The sequence below is a fragment of the Myotis myotis genome, unplaced genomic scaffold, assembly GCF_014108235.1.
Source record: "Myotis myotis isolate mMyoMyo1 unplaced genomic scaffold, mMyoMyo1.p scaffold_m19_p_3, whole genome shotgun sequence".
NCBI classification, from domain to species: domain Eukaryota; kingdom Metazoa; phylum Chordata; class Mammalia; order Chiroptera; family Vespertilionidae; genus Myotis; species Myotis myotis.
The window spans coordinates 116,404,071-116,422,969 of NW_023416335.1; the positions used below are offsets into that span (position 1 = coordinate 116,404,071).

Here is an 18,899-nt window from a genome sequence, read left to right on the forward strand (position 1 = left end):
CAGTGTACACCACAATTTATTTAATCATTCTATTGATGAACATCTGGGTTTCCAAACGGGGCTATTACAAATAACGTTGCTGTGAACAACACAGTAAGTGTATTGGTACAATCAGTCATGCATTTCTGTTGAGTGTATACCTAGAAGAGATTCTGATTCACAAGGTATGTGTATCTTCAACAATGCCCAATAATTCTTCAACATGCATCTCCCAATTTATACTCCCACCAGCCAGGCATATGAATTTCTGGTTTTCCACCTTCTCCAAATTACAGAATGCCAGTCTTCAATTTTAGCCAATCTGATGATTATGTGGTTTTATCTCATTACTATTTCAAATTGCACTTTCCTCATTATGAATAGTTTAAGCTTCTTTTCATTTGTCCATGGACCATTTGTATATCTACATATGTATATGAAAGCCTAAGCGACCGCTACAACCAAACAACCGGAACGACTGGAACAACCAGTCACTATGATGCACACTGACCACCAGGAGGCAGATGCTCAATGCAGGAGCTGCCCCCTGGTGGTCAGTGTGCTCCCACAGCCAACCTCCCCCAACCAGCCAACCTCCCGCAGTCCATCCCCCAGCCGGCAGGCCCTGGGCTGGGACGGGAAATCAGGGGTGGGAGGCAGCAGATGTGGCCTCTTTCCCAAAAGGGCCGAGGGCCAACTCCCTCCTTGGGGCCGGCAGCCAACCTCCCACATTCTGTCCCTCCCCCTAGCCGGCAGGCCCCGATCGGCACGGCCCTGATCTGCCCTGATGGCCAGCCAGGCCTAGGGACCCCATCCATGCACAAATTTCATGCACCGGGCCTCTAGTCCTTTTATAAAGTGCTTGTGTAAGTCTCTTACCATTTTTTTTTTAAATATATATTTTATTGATTTTTTTACAGAGAGGAAGGGAGAGGGATAGAGAGTCAGAAACATCGATGAGAGAGAAACATCGATCAGCTGCCTCCTGCACACCTCCCACTGGGGATGTGCCCGCAACCCAGGTACATGCCCCTGACCGAAATCGAACCTGGGACCTTTCAGTCCGCAGGCCAACGCTCTATCCACTGAGCCAAACCGGTTAGGCTTACCATTTTTTAATTGTATTATCTGGCTTTCTTATTTTCAGCTCAGTCCTTAAACTTTCTAGGTAGGAGACATGTCAGTTTACATGTGATTCAAACATTCTCTTTCAGTCTATGGGTTACTTTTCTACTCTTAATGACATGTTTTAATAAACAGAAGTTCTTAGTATTAATTTAGTTCAACTTAACATCTATTCATTTATGGTCAGAGCTTTCTATGTCCTGTTTAAGAATCTTTCCCATACTCTTATGCCATAAAGCTATCCTTTTCTTTCCCCTTTCATCTTTAGATCTTTAGTGTATCTGGAATTGATTTTTGTGTATAAGTTAGAGATCAAATGTCATTTATAGATACCATTTCAGGGATTGCACACCAATTATCAAAAAGACTATCCTAGATCAGGCATGTTCAGGGTGGTATGGCCTTACATGCTGGTGGTAGCTTTATAAAGTATATGATTGTCTAACCACTATAATGTACACCTGAAACTAATATAACATTAATTGTAAGTGTAATTGAAAAATAAAATTAAAAAGAACATCCTTTCCAAACTATTTTGCACTTAAACATACCAAATGTCTACATATGTGTGGGTCTGTTTCAAGGTTTTCTATTCAGTTTCATTAACTTATTTGCCTACACTTATGCCAATACCACACTGTCTTGAATATTGACTTTACAGTAACTTTTAATATCTGGTAAGTCCTGCCACCTTATTGTTCTTCAACAGGTTCTTGATATTCTTGACCCTCTAAATTTCCATATAAATTTTAGAAACAAATTCCATCCCCCAAAACTTTTCAGGTTATGGACTGGATTGGACAGAACCTATGGATCAATTTAGGGAGAAATAACATCTCTATAATATTTAGCCTTTCATTCCATGAACATGGTCTGTTCCTTCTTTATTTACCCTTTCCTTAAATTCTCTAATAAATTATGGTTTCCTATGTAAAGGTATTGCAAATTTCTTACTATTTCATTCCTATATGTTTGGATTTTCAATATTATTATAAATAGAAACTTATTCATTTCATTTTCTAATTGTTCATTGATATAGAAAATTCAGCAACTATACTAAATTCATTGCTTAAGTTTAACTTTACATATATTAGATTCTTTTAGCTGTTCCTACATACACAAGAGCACTGCCTGCATATGTCGAATTTTTTCTTGTCTGCCAATTCTTATAACTTTTTTCTTTTTTTTTTTTTAAATCTTACTGCACTGGCTAGAACTTACAGCATATTGCGGTAATAACAAGAATCCTTATCTCAGTCCCAATTTCAGAAGAGAATATTTCATCATTTTCATCTTCCTAAGACTACTGTTTTCTAGTTTGCTTGAGTTTTTCATCATGAATAGCTGTTAAATTTTAATGTTTTCTTCATCTAATGATAACTGTATGCTTTTTCTTCTTCATTAATATGGCAAAATATTTTATTTTAAATGTTAAACCAACCTTGCATTCTAGAATAAATGCAAACTTTTCATGATATATTATCCTTTTATATTTATAGATTTAAATGTTTTTTTAGGATTTTTGCAAGTATGTTTATGAAGGAGACTGTCTTATAATTTTTATCTTATAACAAACACTTTATAATATTTGACATTAAGATTATGTGAGCCTATCAGGACCTCCAGGCTTAGAAGATTTTAACCACCATATTTCAAATTTGACCATACATCCTTCTTCTAAAACATTTATGTATCTCTATGAAGAGGGAAAAAAAAAAAAACTTGTAACTCATGCCTTCCAGCATTAGTAGGAGGCAGAATACAATAGCCTTCAAATTACTTATAAGTAGAGAAATAAATTAAATTCCAACAGAGCTTCCAGCATACACCACTGCAAGCCTACGGGTAGAGAACAGGGGAGGAGAGATGACAGGTTCCGTAAAACAGAGTAGAGAAATGTTGAAGACAAATGACTACAACCTCCCTCAAAATAAAGAAACATTTAAATCACTGATCACAGATCAAGACTTGGTAGTTCACAGAAATGGCTAAAGAAAAGGGGCTTGAAAGCAAGTAGAACCAGAAGTTGTAGACTTAGAGAAGCAATGCTTGTGAGACAGTCAGATATTTAGAGAATGAGTGGCGCCCCTTGGAGACATGGCAGAAAAGGGAAAGAAGCAAATAAGAGAAGAAATAAGGACCCACACAAATGAAAGCAAAATAAGACATGCCATCTACTCCCCAAAACCAACATCATCCATTGAAGAAATTGCACAGAAAAAGACAGGATTGGAAAGAAAGCTCTCCAACTAGATAACCTACTACACAAAAAACAGGGGTTCAAAAAACTATGTAAATAAATAAAACCCACATCCACATGAGACTACTATTTAAAACAAAACAAAACAGAAAACATAGCATTTCAGCTAATAAAACTTCTCCCACCAAAGCCACCATAAAGCTAAAGAAAACTGTAACATAACACTCGAAACTAAACTAAATATCCTCAAACAAGCATGTAGGAAACGTATACAGAAACTAAGAACAGAAGTGGAGGAAAAAAGGAAGAAACAGTACAAAGTAGATTTAACTTAGGTAACAGGAAAAAAAATCATATTAGAAATGAAGATTAAGTAAAAAGGTGCCCAAAGGAGAATAAATTTAATAAGTGAAAATTTAATAAAAGGTATTGAGGAAAAGCAAGAAAACAACCAAAGGAAAAAGATAAAGAAGTAAGCAGAAGAAAGGGAAGTGACTTTTAGAAGACAGTCAAAGAAGGTCAAACATTCATATATGTGGATAAACTTACTCCAAGGAGCATATATACAAGACTCTGGAAGAACATATTCAAAACAGTGGGATATTATTTAAAACAGTAATCCAAGAAAACTTTCTGGAAACAAAAGAAAACTTAAACTATACATTTAAAGAGCCAACTGGGGAAAACTTACCAGGAACAGAGAGTATAAGGATACAAACTTATAAAGGCTATAAGACTTTAATGATACAGAAAAGATCCTCAGGCCTCCAGGCTAAAAGATGAAATAACTTCCAAGAACAGAGAATGATACTGGCATAAACTTATTAAAACAACATACAGTCCTGACCAGTGCGGCTCAGTTAGTTGGAGCATTATCCCATATACCAAAAAGCCACAGGTTCGATTCCCAGTGGGGGCACGTGCCTGGGTTGCAGGTTTGGTCCCAGTTGCGGAACGTGTAAAAGGCAGCTAATGAATGTTTTCCTCAGTCTCTCTCCCTCTCTCTCCCTTTCTGTCTCTCTAAAAATAAAAATTAAATAAAAAGAAAAATCAGTCAACATATCCTCCAGTGAGAATTAAAATAAATAGCAAGACAAAAGTAAAAAATCATTTTTAAAAAACTTAGAAAAGTGAAAACAAGGATTTTATATCTTCAAGCTATCAAAGCCATAAAAAAAATACTTGAATAAGCAGGCACTCTAAAAACACTTACACATGCACCCTTCCTAAGGATTCTAATCATCTTTCTCTAACTCAGTTCAGCATATGAATTACAGACACAGATAATTATCTGAATAACTATTTCCTCAGTTTTCCCAAGGATACACAAGTGATATAATTCAAGATGCATAGGAAAGATGTTAATCTGTTACATTCAATAGATGCATGAGGGCATTAATTCCATTTAATCAATGGATGACTGGAGAAATTTAAGCAAAAGGACTAATGAATAAGTGAGCGGTTTATATATTTAATTGCAGAATTAAAGACAAGACTGGGCTTATGGAAAAAGAACAGTGTGTAAACATGTCTGACAAAGCAGAAAAATACAACTAAAATTACAGGAAGAGAGAAAAGAGAAGACAAAATCACTGAGTATTATATGAGTAATAGGTGAAAACGAAAGAATGACACTTGCTGATATTAAAAGGATAGGTTTAAAAGTGGGAAGAGGATTAAAGGTGCTAACAAAGGTATATAAGGGAAATGTAATCACTGAAAAATTTAGTCCTTCCTACATTTCAAAAGAAGTATTTTTTTAACTCAAGTAAAACACACCTAATAATAAACATAGTAAGTATAATACAGATAGCAATTATAAAATGACAGAAGAAAAAACAAACATCAGATATAACAATGTGAATGGACTTAACTTGCCTATTTAAAGATTTTCAAACTTGCTTAGAGAGCAAAGTCCAACTCTGTGCAGTATATATAGGACATACTTAAAATGCAGCGATTCAAAAAGGCAAAAATAAAGGGACAAATAAATACTTATCACGCAAATGGAACAATTAGGTTGCAATCATACTAGACAAAATAAAATTTAAGCAAAAAGTATTCAACAGACAAATGCTAAACACTCTATTTCACAATGAAAAAATAAGTTAATATCTATAAACCAAATAATAGAAACTATTGCTAATCCAAGAATAAATAAATAGAAATTCATTATAAATAAGACACACACACCACTCAGCATGAGAATTCAAGGGGGTAGGGGGGGAATTAAGTAAGGACATAAATGATCTAACAATATAACCAGTAAGGTTTTTTGGACATATATTGAACATTATACTCTAATAATGAACAAACCTACAAAAAATATTCTATATTGAGGCACAAAGAAATCATTAATATAGTCATAAAACAGAAATGTTGCAACCAATAGCCACTAATTACAATGGGGGGGGGAACTAGAAATAAAAAACATTGGAAACAATATAAATACCCACCAAAGGAGAGATTATACAAAAGAACTGTATAATCACCCAATGAAATATTATACAGCAAAAAGAATGCATGAGTACTTGCAACAACATGGATGAATTTAACAAAATTGTTGAACTAAGGATCTAAACACAAAACCATATGTAATAAATGATCTAAATTCAAAATTGGGCAAAACTCATCAATGTTAAAAGTCACCGTAAGTTGCCCTTTGAGAGTGGGGTGATCATGACTCAAAGGGGGCACTGTAACGTCTGGGTGCTAGTTTCACAGGTAAATGCATTTTCACCAAGCTCTACATTTCTGATCGGTAGACTTTTCTGTATCAATATCAATAATATTTACAAATTTAAAAAAAAAAACTAGAAATTAAATACAAAAGTCTTTCCAGCTAAAAATTGAAACTCTTTAATGAAAGGGAATATGTGCACAAATCACAAAATTTCTGAAAAGTGGAATAATGAAAATGTTACATATCGGAGTCCCTAGAATAATTTTAAGTAATAATCAGAAAAAAAAATCAGAGCTCTAAACACCTATATCATTTTTTTAAGTAAATACATGAATTATATTCCTAACTCAAAAAGCTAGAAAGAGAACACAGAAAAACAAAAGAAAGCACAAAGATAATAATTATAGATAGAAGCAGAAATTAATGTTTATAGAGAACAGATCAAATTAATAAAAATCCTAGTTCTTAAAAAAAACTGAATCCATTTTTTGAGGTAACCAGAGTAGTCAAATTCATAACAGAAAGTACAATAGAAGTTGTCAGTCACTGGGGGAGCGGGGCTGGAGAGTTATTATTCAGTGATACAGAATTTCAGTACTGGAAGATGAAATTTCAGTTCTGGAGAAGAATGTGGTGGTGGTTGTACAACAATGTAAATGTAGTTGATACCACTGAACAGTACACTTAAAATGGTTAATATGGTCCACTTTATATTACTTATTTTTTACCACAATAAAAAATACTGAAATAAACAAAGCACACACAAATTCTATCAAAGAAAAAAGGAGCAAATACACAAATATAAAAAATATATATATAAAACATAAGACTACTCCGCATACTTCAAAGCAAATACATTTTAAAACCTAGATAAAATGGATAATTTCTTAGGAAAGTACAGTTTACCAAAATGGACCCCAGCAGAAATAGAACACTTAAACTAACTAATTTCCCCAGAAGAAATAGAAAAAGCTTTCAAAGAACTCACCCTATAAAAAGAAAGAAAAAAGAACCATACCTTTAATATTGGTAGGGTCTCATGTGATGTTCCCTTTTTCATTCCTAATTTTGGTTACTTGTACATCTGAATTTTTGAAACTTATTTATCTCACCAAATTTATTTAAGTCATTGGTCTTTTCAAAAGGACAGCTAGCATTGTAGACGTTTTCTAGTGTATTTTTTTTTCTATTTTATTAACTTCTCCTTTTATAATGTCCATCTACTCCGTCTGGATTTAGTTTGCTGGGGTGTTTTGTTGTTTGTTTGTTTGTTTGTTTGTTTTCCTGTCTTCTTGAGATGGATGCTCAGATCACTTCATTTTTTCAGTTTTTCTTTTTTTCCTAACATGCATTTAAAGCTATAAACTTTCCTCTCAGTATGATTTTAACTATACCTCACAAATTTGATATATAGTATTTTTATATTAACTCTGATCAAACTTTCTCAATTTTTTGAATTCCCACTGTAATATATCTTCTATGACCCATGGGTTATTCAGAAAAGATTTGCTAGTTTCATTTTGCTATTGATTTTAGTTTAACTTAGAGAACACTATTCTGTTTGCTTTCAATCCTCTGAACTATACTGAGACTTGCTTTTGCCCAGAAGGCTGGGTGAAGTCAACCAACACTGGTAAAGAATGTATATTCTGTGGTTGTTAAGGGCAATGTCTAGATAGGCAAAGCAAGTTTATTGATTGTGTTGTTCAAATCTTATATATCCTTACTAAATTTCGTTCCATCAGTTACAAAGAGAGTGTAAAAAAAAAAAAAACAACCAAACTCCCTCTATGATTATTTTAAAGCCTGTATTATAATCACTAAAATTATTTTTGGGTGATCTAGACACTCTATTATAGAAAACAGAAAGGTGAATAACCAATAAAATACTCTCTACACTAATAAAAATGGCACTAATTATTATCCAAAATGGCTTAATATCACCTCTCAAAAATAAGAATCACTTTACAGGTTTCCTCCATACTCTAACTGGATCATATCCAATAATTCCAGAGAGCAGATCAATTTGCGTAATTCCTCAGAGATATATTTTACGACTAATTCATGCTGCTTGGTTCCTGGGAAAAGTCAGTAATGCTCTGCAATATATTCTATGGACAAATTACTGGGACTTTTCTACAGCCAAATGGTACTTATTTGTCCATACCAGTTACCTTGATCCTCCTCTCTGCCAAGAAGGCATCACCCCCACCCCTTCAGTGCCCCCTACCCTGTATCCCATTGGGCTTCAATGCCATCTTAGAACCATTCTCCCACAATGTTCCAGAAAGCACTCATTATAATCTGAAACCCACTGTACCTCTGCTCTGTGGTAGAATCTTTGATGACCAGGCAGAGTGTGGTTTATGTGGTCCTACTAAGATCCCAAAGCTCAGGTATAGAATGGCCAGCTATACTAGTAGATTAGGGTCCTCCATTTTCTCGGGTCAGGCTCATCTGCCAGTTTAGATGGAGCATCTTCCTGTGCAATCCCAAGGCACCTTTTTTAAAATATATATATTTTTAATGATTTCAGATAGGGAGAGTGAGATAGAAACATCAATTATGAGAGGGGATCACTGATTGGCTGCCTCCTGCACGGCCCCTACTGGGGATCAAGCCCCCAACCCAAGCATGTGCCCTTGACCAAAATCGAACCTGGGATCCTTCAGTCCACAGGCTGACGCTCTATCCACTGAGCCAAACCAGCTAGGGCCCAAGGCACCTTTTGCTTTTCCACTGGTCACAGTATAACCACAGTGATCTTTTCGCTTGTATTCTCAGCTAGTACACTGTCAGTCCCTCGAATACAGGAACCATTTGATTCATCTTGATATCCTCAACATCTAGTACTGCCAAGCATGTGGACACGTGTTCCTTCTCCTCTTGTCGTCTCCAATCTATTCTCTACACAGCATTCCTGATGATCCTTTTAAAATCTAAATCAAAGGATAAATCACTTCTCTGCTCAAAACCTTACAATGGCTTTCCATCTCAAAATAAAATGCAATGTGCCACTACAGTCTATGGGGGCCCACATGGTCTGGCCCTCTCCTACCTCTATGATCTCACACACACACAATTACTCATACTGTCCTCCTTATATCCCAAGGGCCTTTGCACTTGCTGTTCCTTCCCCCATAAAGGCTCTTTCCCAAAATATTTGCCTGACTGGCTCTCCACCTTTACTCACACCTCTACTCAAATATCACCTCAGAAATGCCTTCCTTGACCACACTGTCAAAAATAGTCCCTGGCACTCTCCTCCCTTGCTTGCTCTATTTTCTTTATAGCCATTACTATGACATATATTAATGTTGTTTATTTATCATCTTTCTCCCCCACTAGAATGTGATCTCCATAAGAAAAGGCTGAAATTCATCCTCTAGAACACAGGTCAAGAATTTTTGCTGTGAAGGGTCAAATAACTATTTTATACTTTGCAGGTTAGACAGTCCATGACCCAACCATTCAACTCTACTCAATGATGCCTTGTAGCAGGAAGGCAGCCACAGACAATATATGAATGAATGGGCATTCTGTGTTCCAACACAATTTTCTTTATAAAATCATGCAAAAGTCAAGATGTGGCCACTGGCCTTGTTCTAGAAGTTCACCAGCCTTTGTTCTAGAACAAGCTTGGCATACAGTACATTGACTGAATTAATCAATCATGTCTCTGTTCCTGGTCTCAAAGCTACTTTTAACTGGCAGCATAAAATACCAGCACTCCAAGTTCATCAGAAAAAAATAATTCAAACTAACTATCTTTTATACATCTTTTACCAAAAATCCGTTTGATATTAATTATATTCCTGAATGGCTGAAGGATATGCAATTCTTGTCACAAGAAAGTATATAAACAACGCTAGTCTGACCCTCTGCAGATCATTTTTAAGATGTATTTAACTTCATATAAGGACATTACAATAATCAGTCTCATTAGAACCACTGTTCTAGGTGTTGCAATAATGTCACTGAGCACGTCACCCACTACAGTTTTCAATGTAACCCATAAGAAGCTCCAAATGAGAAGTCATAGAACATATTAAGGAAGAGAAACTAGTGTGTTTGTTATGGATGATGAAAACTACAATGCAGAGTTCCTTTCAGTTTGGCCATCAGGACACTCGGCCAAGGTCCTATCAGCCTGTGGCAGACTGATTATGTACCTGTTATCCATATGCTCTCTTCTCCGGGGTTCACAGCTGGATTACATTTTTTAGCCTAAAGTAAGTTGAGACCATGTCTGAGTACAGCCAGGGGCCCATAGAACCTCCCACAGGCCCTGGCCGGTTTGGCTCAGTGGATAGAGCATCGGCCCACAGACTGAAGGATCCCAGGTTCGATTCTGGTCAAGGGCACGTGCCTGGGTTGCAGGCTTGATCCCAGTCCCGATCAGGGTGTGTGTGGGAGACAACAATCAATGTGTTTCTTTCACATCGATGTTTCTCTCTGTTTGTCTCTCCCCCTCCTTTCCACTCTCCCTAAAAATCAATAGAAAAATATCCTGGGGTGAAAATTAGCAACAAAAAACAAGACTGCTCTCTTTCCCTACCACCAGGTGACCTGGGCAGGTTCCCCTTTCCTATAGGAGGCTGATTCACAAGGTTAAAAAAATAGCCTGACTACCTGAAGGGCCCTGTGGAAGATCACCCCACCAGAACCCCAACACTGAACTTCAATGTGGGTGCAAAATAGATGTTTATTGTGCTAAGTCACTGGAATCTTTAACTTTAACTTGAAAGTATAGGTTTTATTCTTTTAATTCCTGATCCCCTTATGATTTTTATTCTCATTGTTTATATTCAGCTTTATTATTATGAGCATTTTCATAAACTAATTCCATCTTTATTTAATGAAGGACAAGAGAGATAAGCCTTCACTGTTTGTGTTCAATAAAATCATAAGCAACTAGAACAATAAAAATTCAGATAAAGAGCATATTCTATCTAAACAAAACTATTTGTAACTGTCACTGATACACAGTTGATCTAAGTTATAGTGGTGTCCAAAAGAGAAAGAACCAACCTGAATAAATGTTAAAATGCAGGGCAATATATTTCACCTCAATGAAATATAATAATCAGAAACCAAATAGCCTAAGAAATGAAACCAAAAATTTCTAAATTCCTGTCTAGCAAGAATAAGTAACCATAAATGTAGCTTAAAAGAAAATTTCTGTTCTAAACCCTCTAATGCCTAATCCCTATACAATTTTTTCAAATGATGTCCTGAGGTTTTGTTGTTTCCATAATTTTTTTAAAAGATTTAAGTATAGAGGAAACTGGCCATGTCAGAAATGGAAGAAGTGTTTAATTAGCCTATGTAACACAATGGACAAACAGCACAGAAGCTATGAAAAATTTAATTATGGCTCAGGCTCAGGTACAAACTTCATTATCACTGATAAGCCTTGTAACCATTCAAAATTATAATGCCAACTTTTAAAAAGGAATAACATCTTAATAATCTTCCTCCCTGGGAAACCTCAAAGAATGATTCACATTTTAGTGACGCCTTTGGGAACAATGGTGTTTGCAAGTGTACAATTAAAATCTGAAGAGGTGACTGGGAAATTTGAGCATTTCTGTGTATTTCTGATTTTTAAATAAAAATCAGGATAATTAATTCTAAAAGATGTAAAAAAAAAAAAAAAGGGAAACAAATACTATGGAAAACCAAGAACCAAGATATGCTTTAAATTCTACAGGGTTGATTACAGAACGAAATGTGTTTTTCTATTTGTGTTGAAAATGGACATGTATCCTATACTAGAAAATTACAATTCCCCCAAATAAATTAAGATCTTACTTTTGAAGAATAGAAAGTAAGTATGTTCCTCCTCACTCTCAGCTATGTACAGCCTCTCTCGAATGGACAACATAAGTATAAGTTGCTCTTTCTCTGGTTAATGTCATCCATCAAATTGGACTAGATACTTTTCTCCTTGTGTTTAGACACTGTTTCTTCCATGTACACAAGGGGCAATTTAAATCCATAAGCCTCTCCATAAGCATTAATTCTAAACTGAGGAAAGAATATGGCCCAGCAAAGAGTTACAAAGCCAATTCAGAACTGAAACCTGCCTAGGTAATACCCTAACAAGGATTACATAATAAAACAGTCAAAAAATGCGTCACATACATATTTGGAGAGCTGAAAAAAAAGTAACTGATATTAGTAGGGCAAAATGACTCAGACCACTTTCTAAATTATATAGTAGTGGTAGTGTTAGACTTATTATATGTTCATGAATCAACACATAAAACATATTCAGTCAATGAAAAAATATTTGTTGAGGATCAACTATGTGCAAAGAACATACCATTTCATCCATTTAACTGATAAAATATGGCGACATGGATTCTAGTTCACATTAATCACACTCATATTTTACATTACAATGTAATTTCACTGAACTGTTCGTGTGCACAAAGTGGGTAACAGCACTCAATGAGAGGATGCTGTGAGCAAAACTAAAATGGCACTGCTGCAGCATGGCAATAAAATCTCCAACGTGCACTGAGCACAACGCTTAAAAATCCAACATGGCTTTCAATTGTAGAAAAAGGAAGTACTCAAGACCGACTAAAAAGAAACATAAAGTAAAAACTAAAAGAAAAAAAGTTAAAATACATAAAACACTGAAAAAGTTCAAGAATACATTAACAACAAAATATATCTTTAGATCAATTTCAAGACCATTGTTCCAAGAAATCGGAGGGCACCCTAGGAACAGGCCCAAGGAAAAGTTTCACAAGGAAAAAGTTGAGAAATGATCCCAGATGCTGAGCTGAGAGTCAAGGCCTAGTAACATGAGAAAATGCCCTGGATATTTGGGATGTTTAAAATTTAAAGAAAAAAAAGTGAACAAAAGAAAAGAGCTCACCTCAAAGAGAAGAGGCACAGGTCCAGGGAAGAAGAAACAGAACAGGGCTGGCTCTGGAGATTCAGAGTAAAATCTGGGTGTGAAAAAATATTCTAATCTAAAGACATCTATTAAGATAGGAGGACAGGCTCTGATACAAAAACAAACAAACAAACAAACAAAAACTGGCTTAAGGTGAGAACAGGACAGCCAATGAGGATAGTCACAGACAGATACCACCTCCAGAGGACACCAGGACCTACAAAAGGGCAAGGCCATGCCCAGAGGACCTTACTCTCAGAAGGACCAGCCAGTCCTAAGAAAAGCATGCCTGCCCTGAAAAGGAAATAAGCATCTTTAAAAATAATGTTTCATAAGAAAATAAAGTCACTATAAAAAAAATTAACAAGTTTTAGAAAGAACTACCTCCCTGGCGCTACACACACACACACACACACACACACACACACACTCCCTGCAGCCATTCACTTTTTAAAAAATGTATCTTTATTGTTGAAAGTATTATAGATGAGCACCATTCACTCTTTAATTCGCTGCCATAAGGCTCCCCTGAGACTCTTCTTGCCAAAATCAGTAATTATATTCTAGGACTAAATCCAATGGAAACTTTGAAACCACTATTCCATTGGATATCCCCCTAACATCATCTCCCCTTGGATTCTTTAATATGCTCAAATCCTTCCATTTAAAAAATAAAAAGCTCCCCTTTGCCCAACTTCCTACAGCACCACATTTCTTGAGTTGTTCACAGGCACTAGCTCCACTTCACTATTAAACCCTCTTACAAACAGGACATCTCGCTCTAGTCCCCATCACTGTGTTGCCATTGCCATCATCTATATTACTAATGACCTCCTGACTGTTAACATCCCTCCTTACTGAGGTTCTCCTGGACCATGGCTTCCAAGACACCATTTATATGGCTCCATCCTTCTTAGCCTCAATTTGGGAGCCTATTGTCCTACCTATCTTTCACACACAAGAGTTCCTCAGATCACATTCTACATCACTCCTTTTCTCACTCTCCATGATTCTTGAATAATCTCCTCTCCCCAACAGCCTCCATTAACAAACAAACAAAGGCACGAGGTTCTAGACACCAGGACACCATTAGTGTCTCAGGGCAAAAGAAATGGCTACTGAGTAATGGAATCATTACATAAGTTCAAATAACTTAAGCATTTATATCCTAACAAGTTAACACCCATTTGGAAAAAAGGACACTTTAATTGAGAGGGAAAAAAACAAGTGTTTTTATTTCATTTTTAATAAAGTATTCACTAATGGTATATATACACGTGTTGAGCAACTCAAAATTTCTCAGACTGGATATCACTGCTTTCATTTCCTGTTCCACACTGATTCCCACACATGGAACAGGAACCACTGAAAATCCAGCTTACAAAGACAACATCATCGAAAGGAACAGAGTACAACCTACTGGAGAAACTGCTAACTACTCTGAACTAGTGGTTACCACAGGGTTGGACGGATGTTACACGGTGCTGGGTTTCCTTCAACAATTTAACATCCTGCATTTTCCCTTGAGCTCACCGTAGCACCTCGACAAATAATTTAGGAACTACGGTGCTAAGAACTCTCAAATGTCTGCCCAGTCCAGATGCCAACTAAACACTATGTCCCACAGGCACCTTAAAGCAATCATCTTTCCCCCAAAATGGCTGCTGCTCCCCCTACTTACTTCTATCTCATTCCTGCCACTTCCCTGTCCTTGCCACCAAACTAAACTTTGTTTTCAGTTGCTCCAATGTACCATGAACAAGCCTTTGTCCACTCTCCTCTACCCAGATTCTAACCAATTCCTTTTCTCAGACCTCTCCGGGAAGCTTTTCAAATCTCTCTGAATAGTGTCTATGCTGGGTCTGGAGTCATCCTCCAAGCTCCTGTGGCTGACCCCTTTCAGAGCACTTAGCATACACTGCTTTGTAGTCAATGGTTAAATCTTATCCAAGAACAGAGCTGAACAGAAAGTTCATCTGGGTGGACAGAGGTATCTGCCTTGTTTATCTCTGCATCCCCAGAACATATGATAAACTCTGGAATCTCCTTAATAAACAAAGCAAGGGAATGAATGGATTAGGTCACTCAGGTGATGCTCCCCTGTCCCTCACCACTTACAGACTCTTATCGCAGCACTCACTGCACTGCACAGACTACGAACATCTTAACAGCTCTCACCTCTTACTTCTGCAACCCCAGTATTAAACTAGTGCCTGGTACTTGGCAGAAAATCACTAAATAGCTTCTGAATAAAAAAAGTTACCAAAAAAATTCTAGAAGGCTATACCCACTGTATTAACTGTGGCTACCTCTGGAGAAAGAAACAAGACTAGGGCAACAATAAGAAGAGAAAAAGGGAACTGAGGCTTTTTAGTCCATGTATCGCAAGTGATATTAAACTTATTTTACAATATGCATTACTTATTTATGTATACAATATTCCTATATCATACGCATAAGCATAAGTAATGGGTTAAAAAATAAATAAATAAAGCAGCCATGAAGAATGCATTTGGTTCTAAATTCCCAAGAGCATGTCCCAAGAAAACCTGACTTTAAAGAGGAATACAGGGTACCTAGGGGGAAAAAAGACTGAAAGAGAAGCTGAGCATTTAAGTAAAGGTCTGCATGGCATATGGATGGAGTCACTCCCAAGAAAATATAAGGAATGACAACACCATATGAGGGGGGAAAAATCTGTTTATCTTCTTCAAAGACAGTTCTTGGAACTCTAAAAGAAGACCACTAGTACTGGCCCACTAGTATAGAAAATTCTCTCAATACTTACAATGGCAATTGTTTTAATAAAAACATTCCAATAACCAAAAGGATATTTGCCACATGCAGGTTCCCATGGAAAGTATAACGTGATACAGTAAGAATACAGAGAGGAGGCTATAGTGTTGGCATGACCACTTAGCAAAGTCTGTTCCAACTTTACTTTCAGGATTTAAAAAAAAAATAGTGTAGCACATCATTGGCTATTAGGTCAGAAATTTTAAGCAAACAGATAAAACAATGCTATAAAGCAACTCATGTCAGCAACTGGAAGTGAAAGAACAATTTTTTTATGTATATAGTTCTAGAACAAGCTTCTTTTCACTGTTGAACAGTGAATACAGGTCAGACAGTAAATATATAGTCAATCAAACTTTCCATTCTAATGCGCTTTCAACATCTGAAAAGACACAACTTTCATGAATAGAAATTAAGGTCTTTAAAAACGAAGAAAAAATGAGCACTACACAGACACTATTGGAAAGGAGACCAGACACAATAAAAACTGCCTATGGGAAAGGTCAAACCCAGCTTTCTTTTGTTTAACCTATCACATAAATAAAAGAACTAGCTTTAAAGAATCACTACATTGTTTCACAACTAGAAAAGTTGAGTAAAGTATATACAAAAGAAGCAACCAACTTTCAATAGATTTTGCCCTAGAGGCAATAGAAAAATAAGTCAATTATAACACTTTGAACTTAGCTTTGATTTAAAAAAAAAAAAAGCATTTTGTTTTAGACAAACCGAAGTGTAGAGATGCAAAATACATATTTCAAATGGCTAGCTCCTTCCCCTTAAAAATGTGGACCCCAATCTTACATTAAAATTTCATAGCCCATTATGCATTTGATTGGGATAGCTTCAAAGCAAAAACTGTGGCCTTTTTAAATTTTGTTTCTAAAAACTCAAAAATTACTGCCGGCAGTAACTGCGGTTTTTTTAATTAATCTCCAGGTGAGAAAGAATCCCTATGCCGCCCAATGGCATGTAAGAAAATAAGATGCTCCTATTCATCCCCACGCCCATAGCTTAGTTTCTTATTAAGAACTCTGTTCTCCACTCTGCTCCAGCACAGGCCAGCCTAAGAAATCGCCATTGCCGGGTGCCCCAGGCGGAACGCGAAAGGTTTTCCACCAGCTGATCTGCGTCGCGGAGGAGGCTGAAAGCCCGGCGCCGCGGCCCCCGCCGCCGCCGCGCAGCAAAGTCTCCCGAGGAGGATCCCCGCAGGCGAAGCTCTGGGAAGCGCAGCCCTCTCTCCAGCCCCGCCGCGCGCCCTCGCCGGTGCCCGAACCCATCCCTGCGCTCGGAGAGCCAAGCCTGGCTGCTGAGGCCGGGAGCTTCCCGCGCCCGCAGCCCCGGAAAATGGAACACCCGGCGCGGGGAGGGCGACGGCGAGGATTGAGAGCACCGGACCCAGGGACGGGGGGCGGGGGGCACCCGGGGTTGTGCCAGATGCCGGCGAGAGTGCTCGGAACTGGGAGGGATGTGAAGGTCCCAGGCGCGGGCAGCCGGGCGTCGTGCGTGGGGCGTAAGCGGAGGCCCCGGCGCCACCTGCAGCCGGGTAGCGGGTAGCGGGCACCGGGCAACGCCAGGGCCGGAGGGCCAGAGGGGGGTGGGGGACACGCGTGAAAACGGCCGCCGGGCCGTGGCGCGACGGCGGGAAGCCGCGGTCGGCGCAGGAGCCGGCGAGAAGGATGCAGCCGGGCTGCCGGGCAAGGCGCGGGCTGCGCCGCGGCCCGCAGTGGGCCCGCCGCCCGCCCGAGCGCGCCCGGCGCGTTGCAGCAACTTCACTTGGCCGCGGGGCTGCGGCGTCCGGCCCGCGCCCGCCATCCCCCGGGGCAGCCGCGCGGCTCGGAGCCGAGCGCGAAAGGGGCCAGGACCGGGCAGCCCGGGCGGCCGCAGCTCGCACTCACCAGTCCGCGGTGCCGCCGCCGGCGCCGGGGCTGCACTCCGAGCTCCATGGTCCCGCTGCGCCGGGATGTCCGGCGCCCCCGTGCCGCACTACCCCGCACGCAGCGGCGCCAGCGACGCCTCCGGCCCGGCCACGGCCGCGGCCACGCCCCCTCCCGGCGGGGGGCCCGGCCGGATCTGGAGGGGGGCTCAGCCCCGGCTCCGCCAACCAAGGCCCGCTGACCAGACCGCTTCGCCAGGATTGGCGAGCGCCTCGGCCAATGGGGAGACGGCAGGGGCGCGGAGCCTCGGCGCCGAGGGGCGGAGGGTTGCGGTGAAGGTGGCTCTGCCTTGGTCCTCGGCCCTGGCGCGGGATGGGGTTTTGGCGATGTCCCTTCCAGAGTGGAAGGTTGGTCTACTTCGGGCCGCGTTTATAGTAGGGGCTATTCTATCACCTCTGTTTACGACGTACCACCCCGTTGCAGTGCCTTTGAGTTTCCAGCCTTCCCCTCACCTCACCTGGGCTTTGAGGGTCTCCTGGAAGCAGCTCTCTCAACCTGCATGTTGTCAGGCAACCCGGAGAGCATTATAGCCCTGTCATGGGTTCTCAAGCCTATTAACATTCTATCCACAGAATCCTCTCATCTCCCGCTACAGATTCTTTCCTTTTTATTCATACTGTCTCCAGTCCCCCTTCACCCAGGATGTGAGAAAACTCACAATGTATCTATAAAACATAGGATGTCCCTGAAACTACCAACCTAAACTCCGTGGCAATGGAACATAGCCAGGTGATATTTGATGGCTCAGACGGAAACTTAAGAAAAGAAGGAAGAGGAAAGGAAAGGAAAAGGAAGGAAAGAAAACAGAAAAGCCATGTATGGTCTCCTAGGTCCTGAAGAAAAGGGGTTTAAAGACATCAAATAGAAATGTTATCTTTGTTTTCGTTGCATGCCTTTATTCTTTTGATTTACGAATAAGATCACTACATTGAAAAACTTACAGGGATAAAAGACGTTCCAGTCCCAATAAAAAGTCCAAGAAAAACTAATTAAGGGTGTTTTCCTCTTGTCTTTACAGACCTGTGATAACTGTCTTCATCTCTTCCCGTTAGTAGCAGGCAGCAACTACCAGCTAGGAAAAAGAACAGCAGCCTGGCTGGTGTGGTTCAGTAGTTGAGCATAGACCTATGAACCAGGAGGTCACAGTTTGATTCTGGTCAGGGCACATGCCCAGGTTGCAGGCTCAATCCCCAGTTCTAAATCCCCCGTGCCCAGTAGGAGGTGCGCAGGAGGAAGCCATTGATGATTCTTATCATTAATGTTTCT

General features: G+C 39.3%; 1 protein-coding gene across 3 annotated transcripts in view; it reads right to left on the reverse strand.

Annotated features, from left to right (window-relative positions):
- WASF3 (WASP family member 3) overlaps positions 1 to 17,750 on the reverse strand; it is a 148,598-nt gene extending 130,848 nt beyond the window's left edge. For all 3 annotated transcript variants that reach the window (XM_036301257.1, XM_036301258.1, XM_036301256.1), the window contains exon 1: positions 17,595 to 17,750. The gene's annotated coding sequence lies outside the window, so the exon portion shown is untranslated. The remainder of the gene's footprint in view (positions 1 to 17,594) is intronic.
- Positions 17,751 to 18,899: the final 1,149 nt, after the last annotated feature.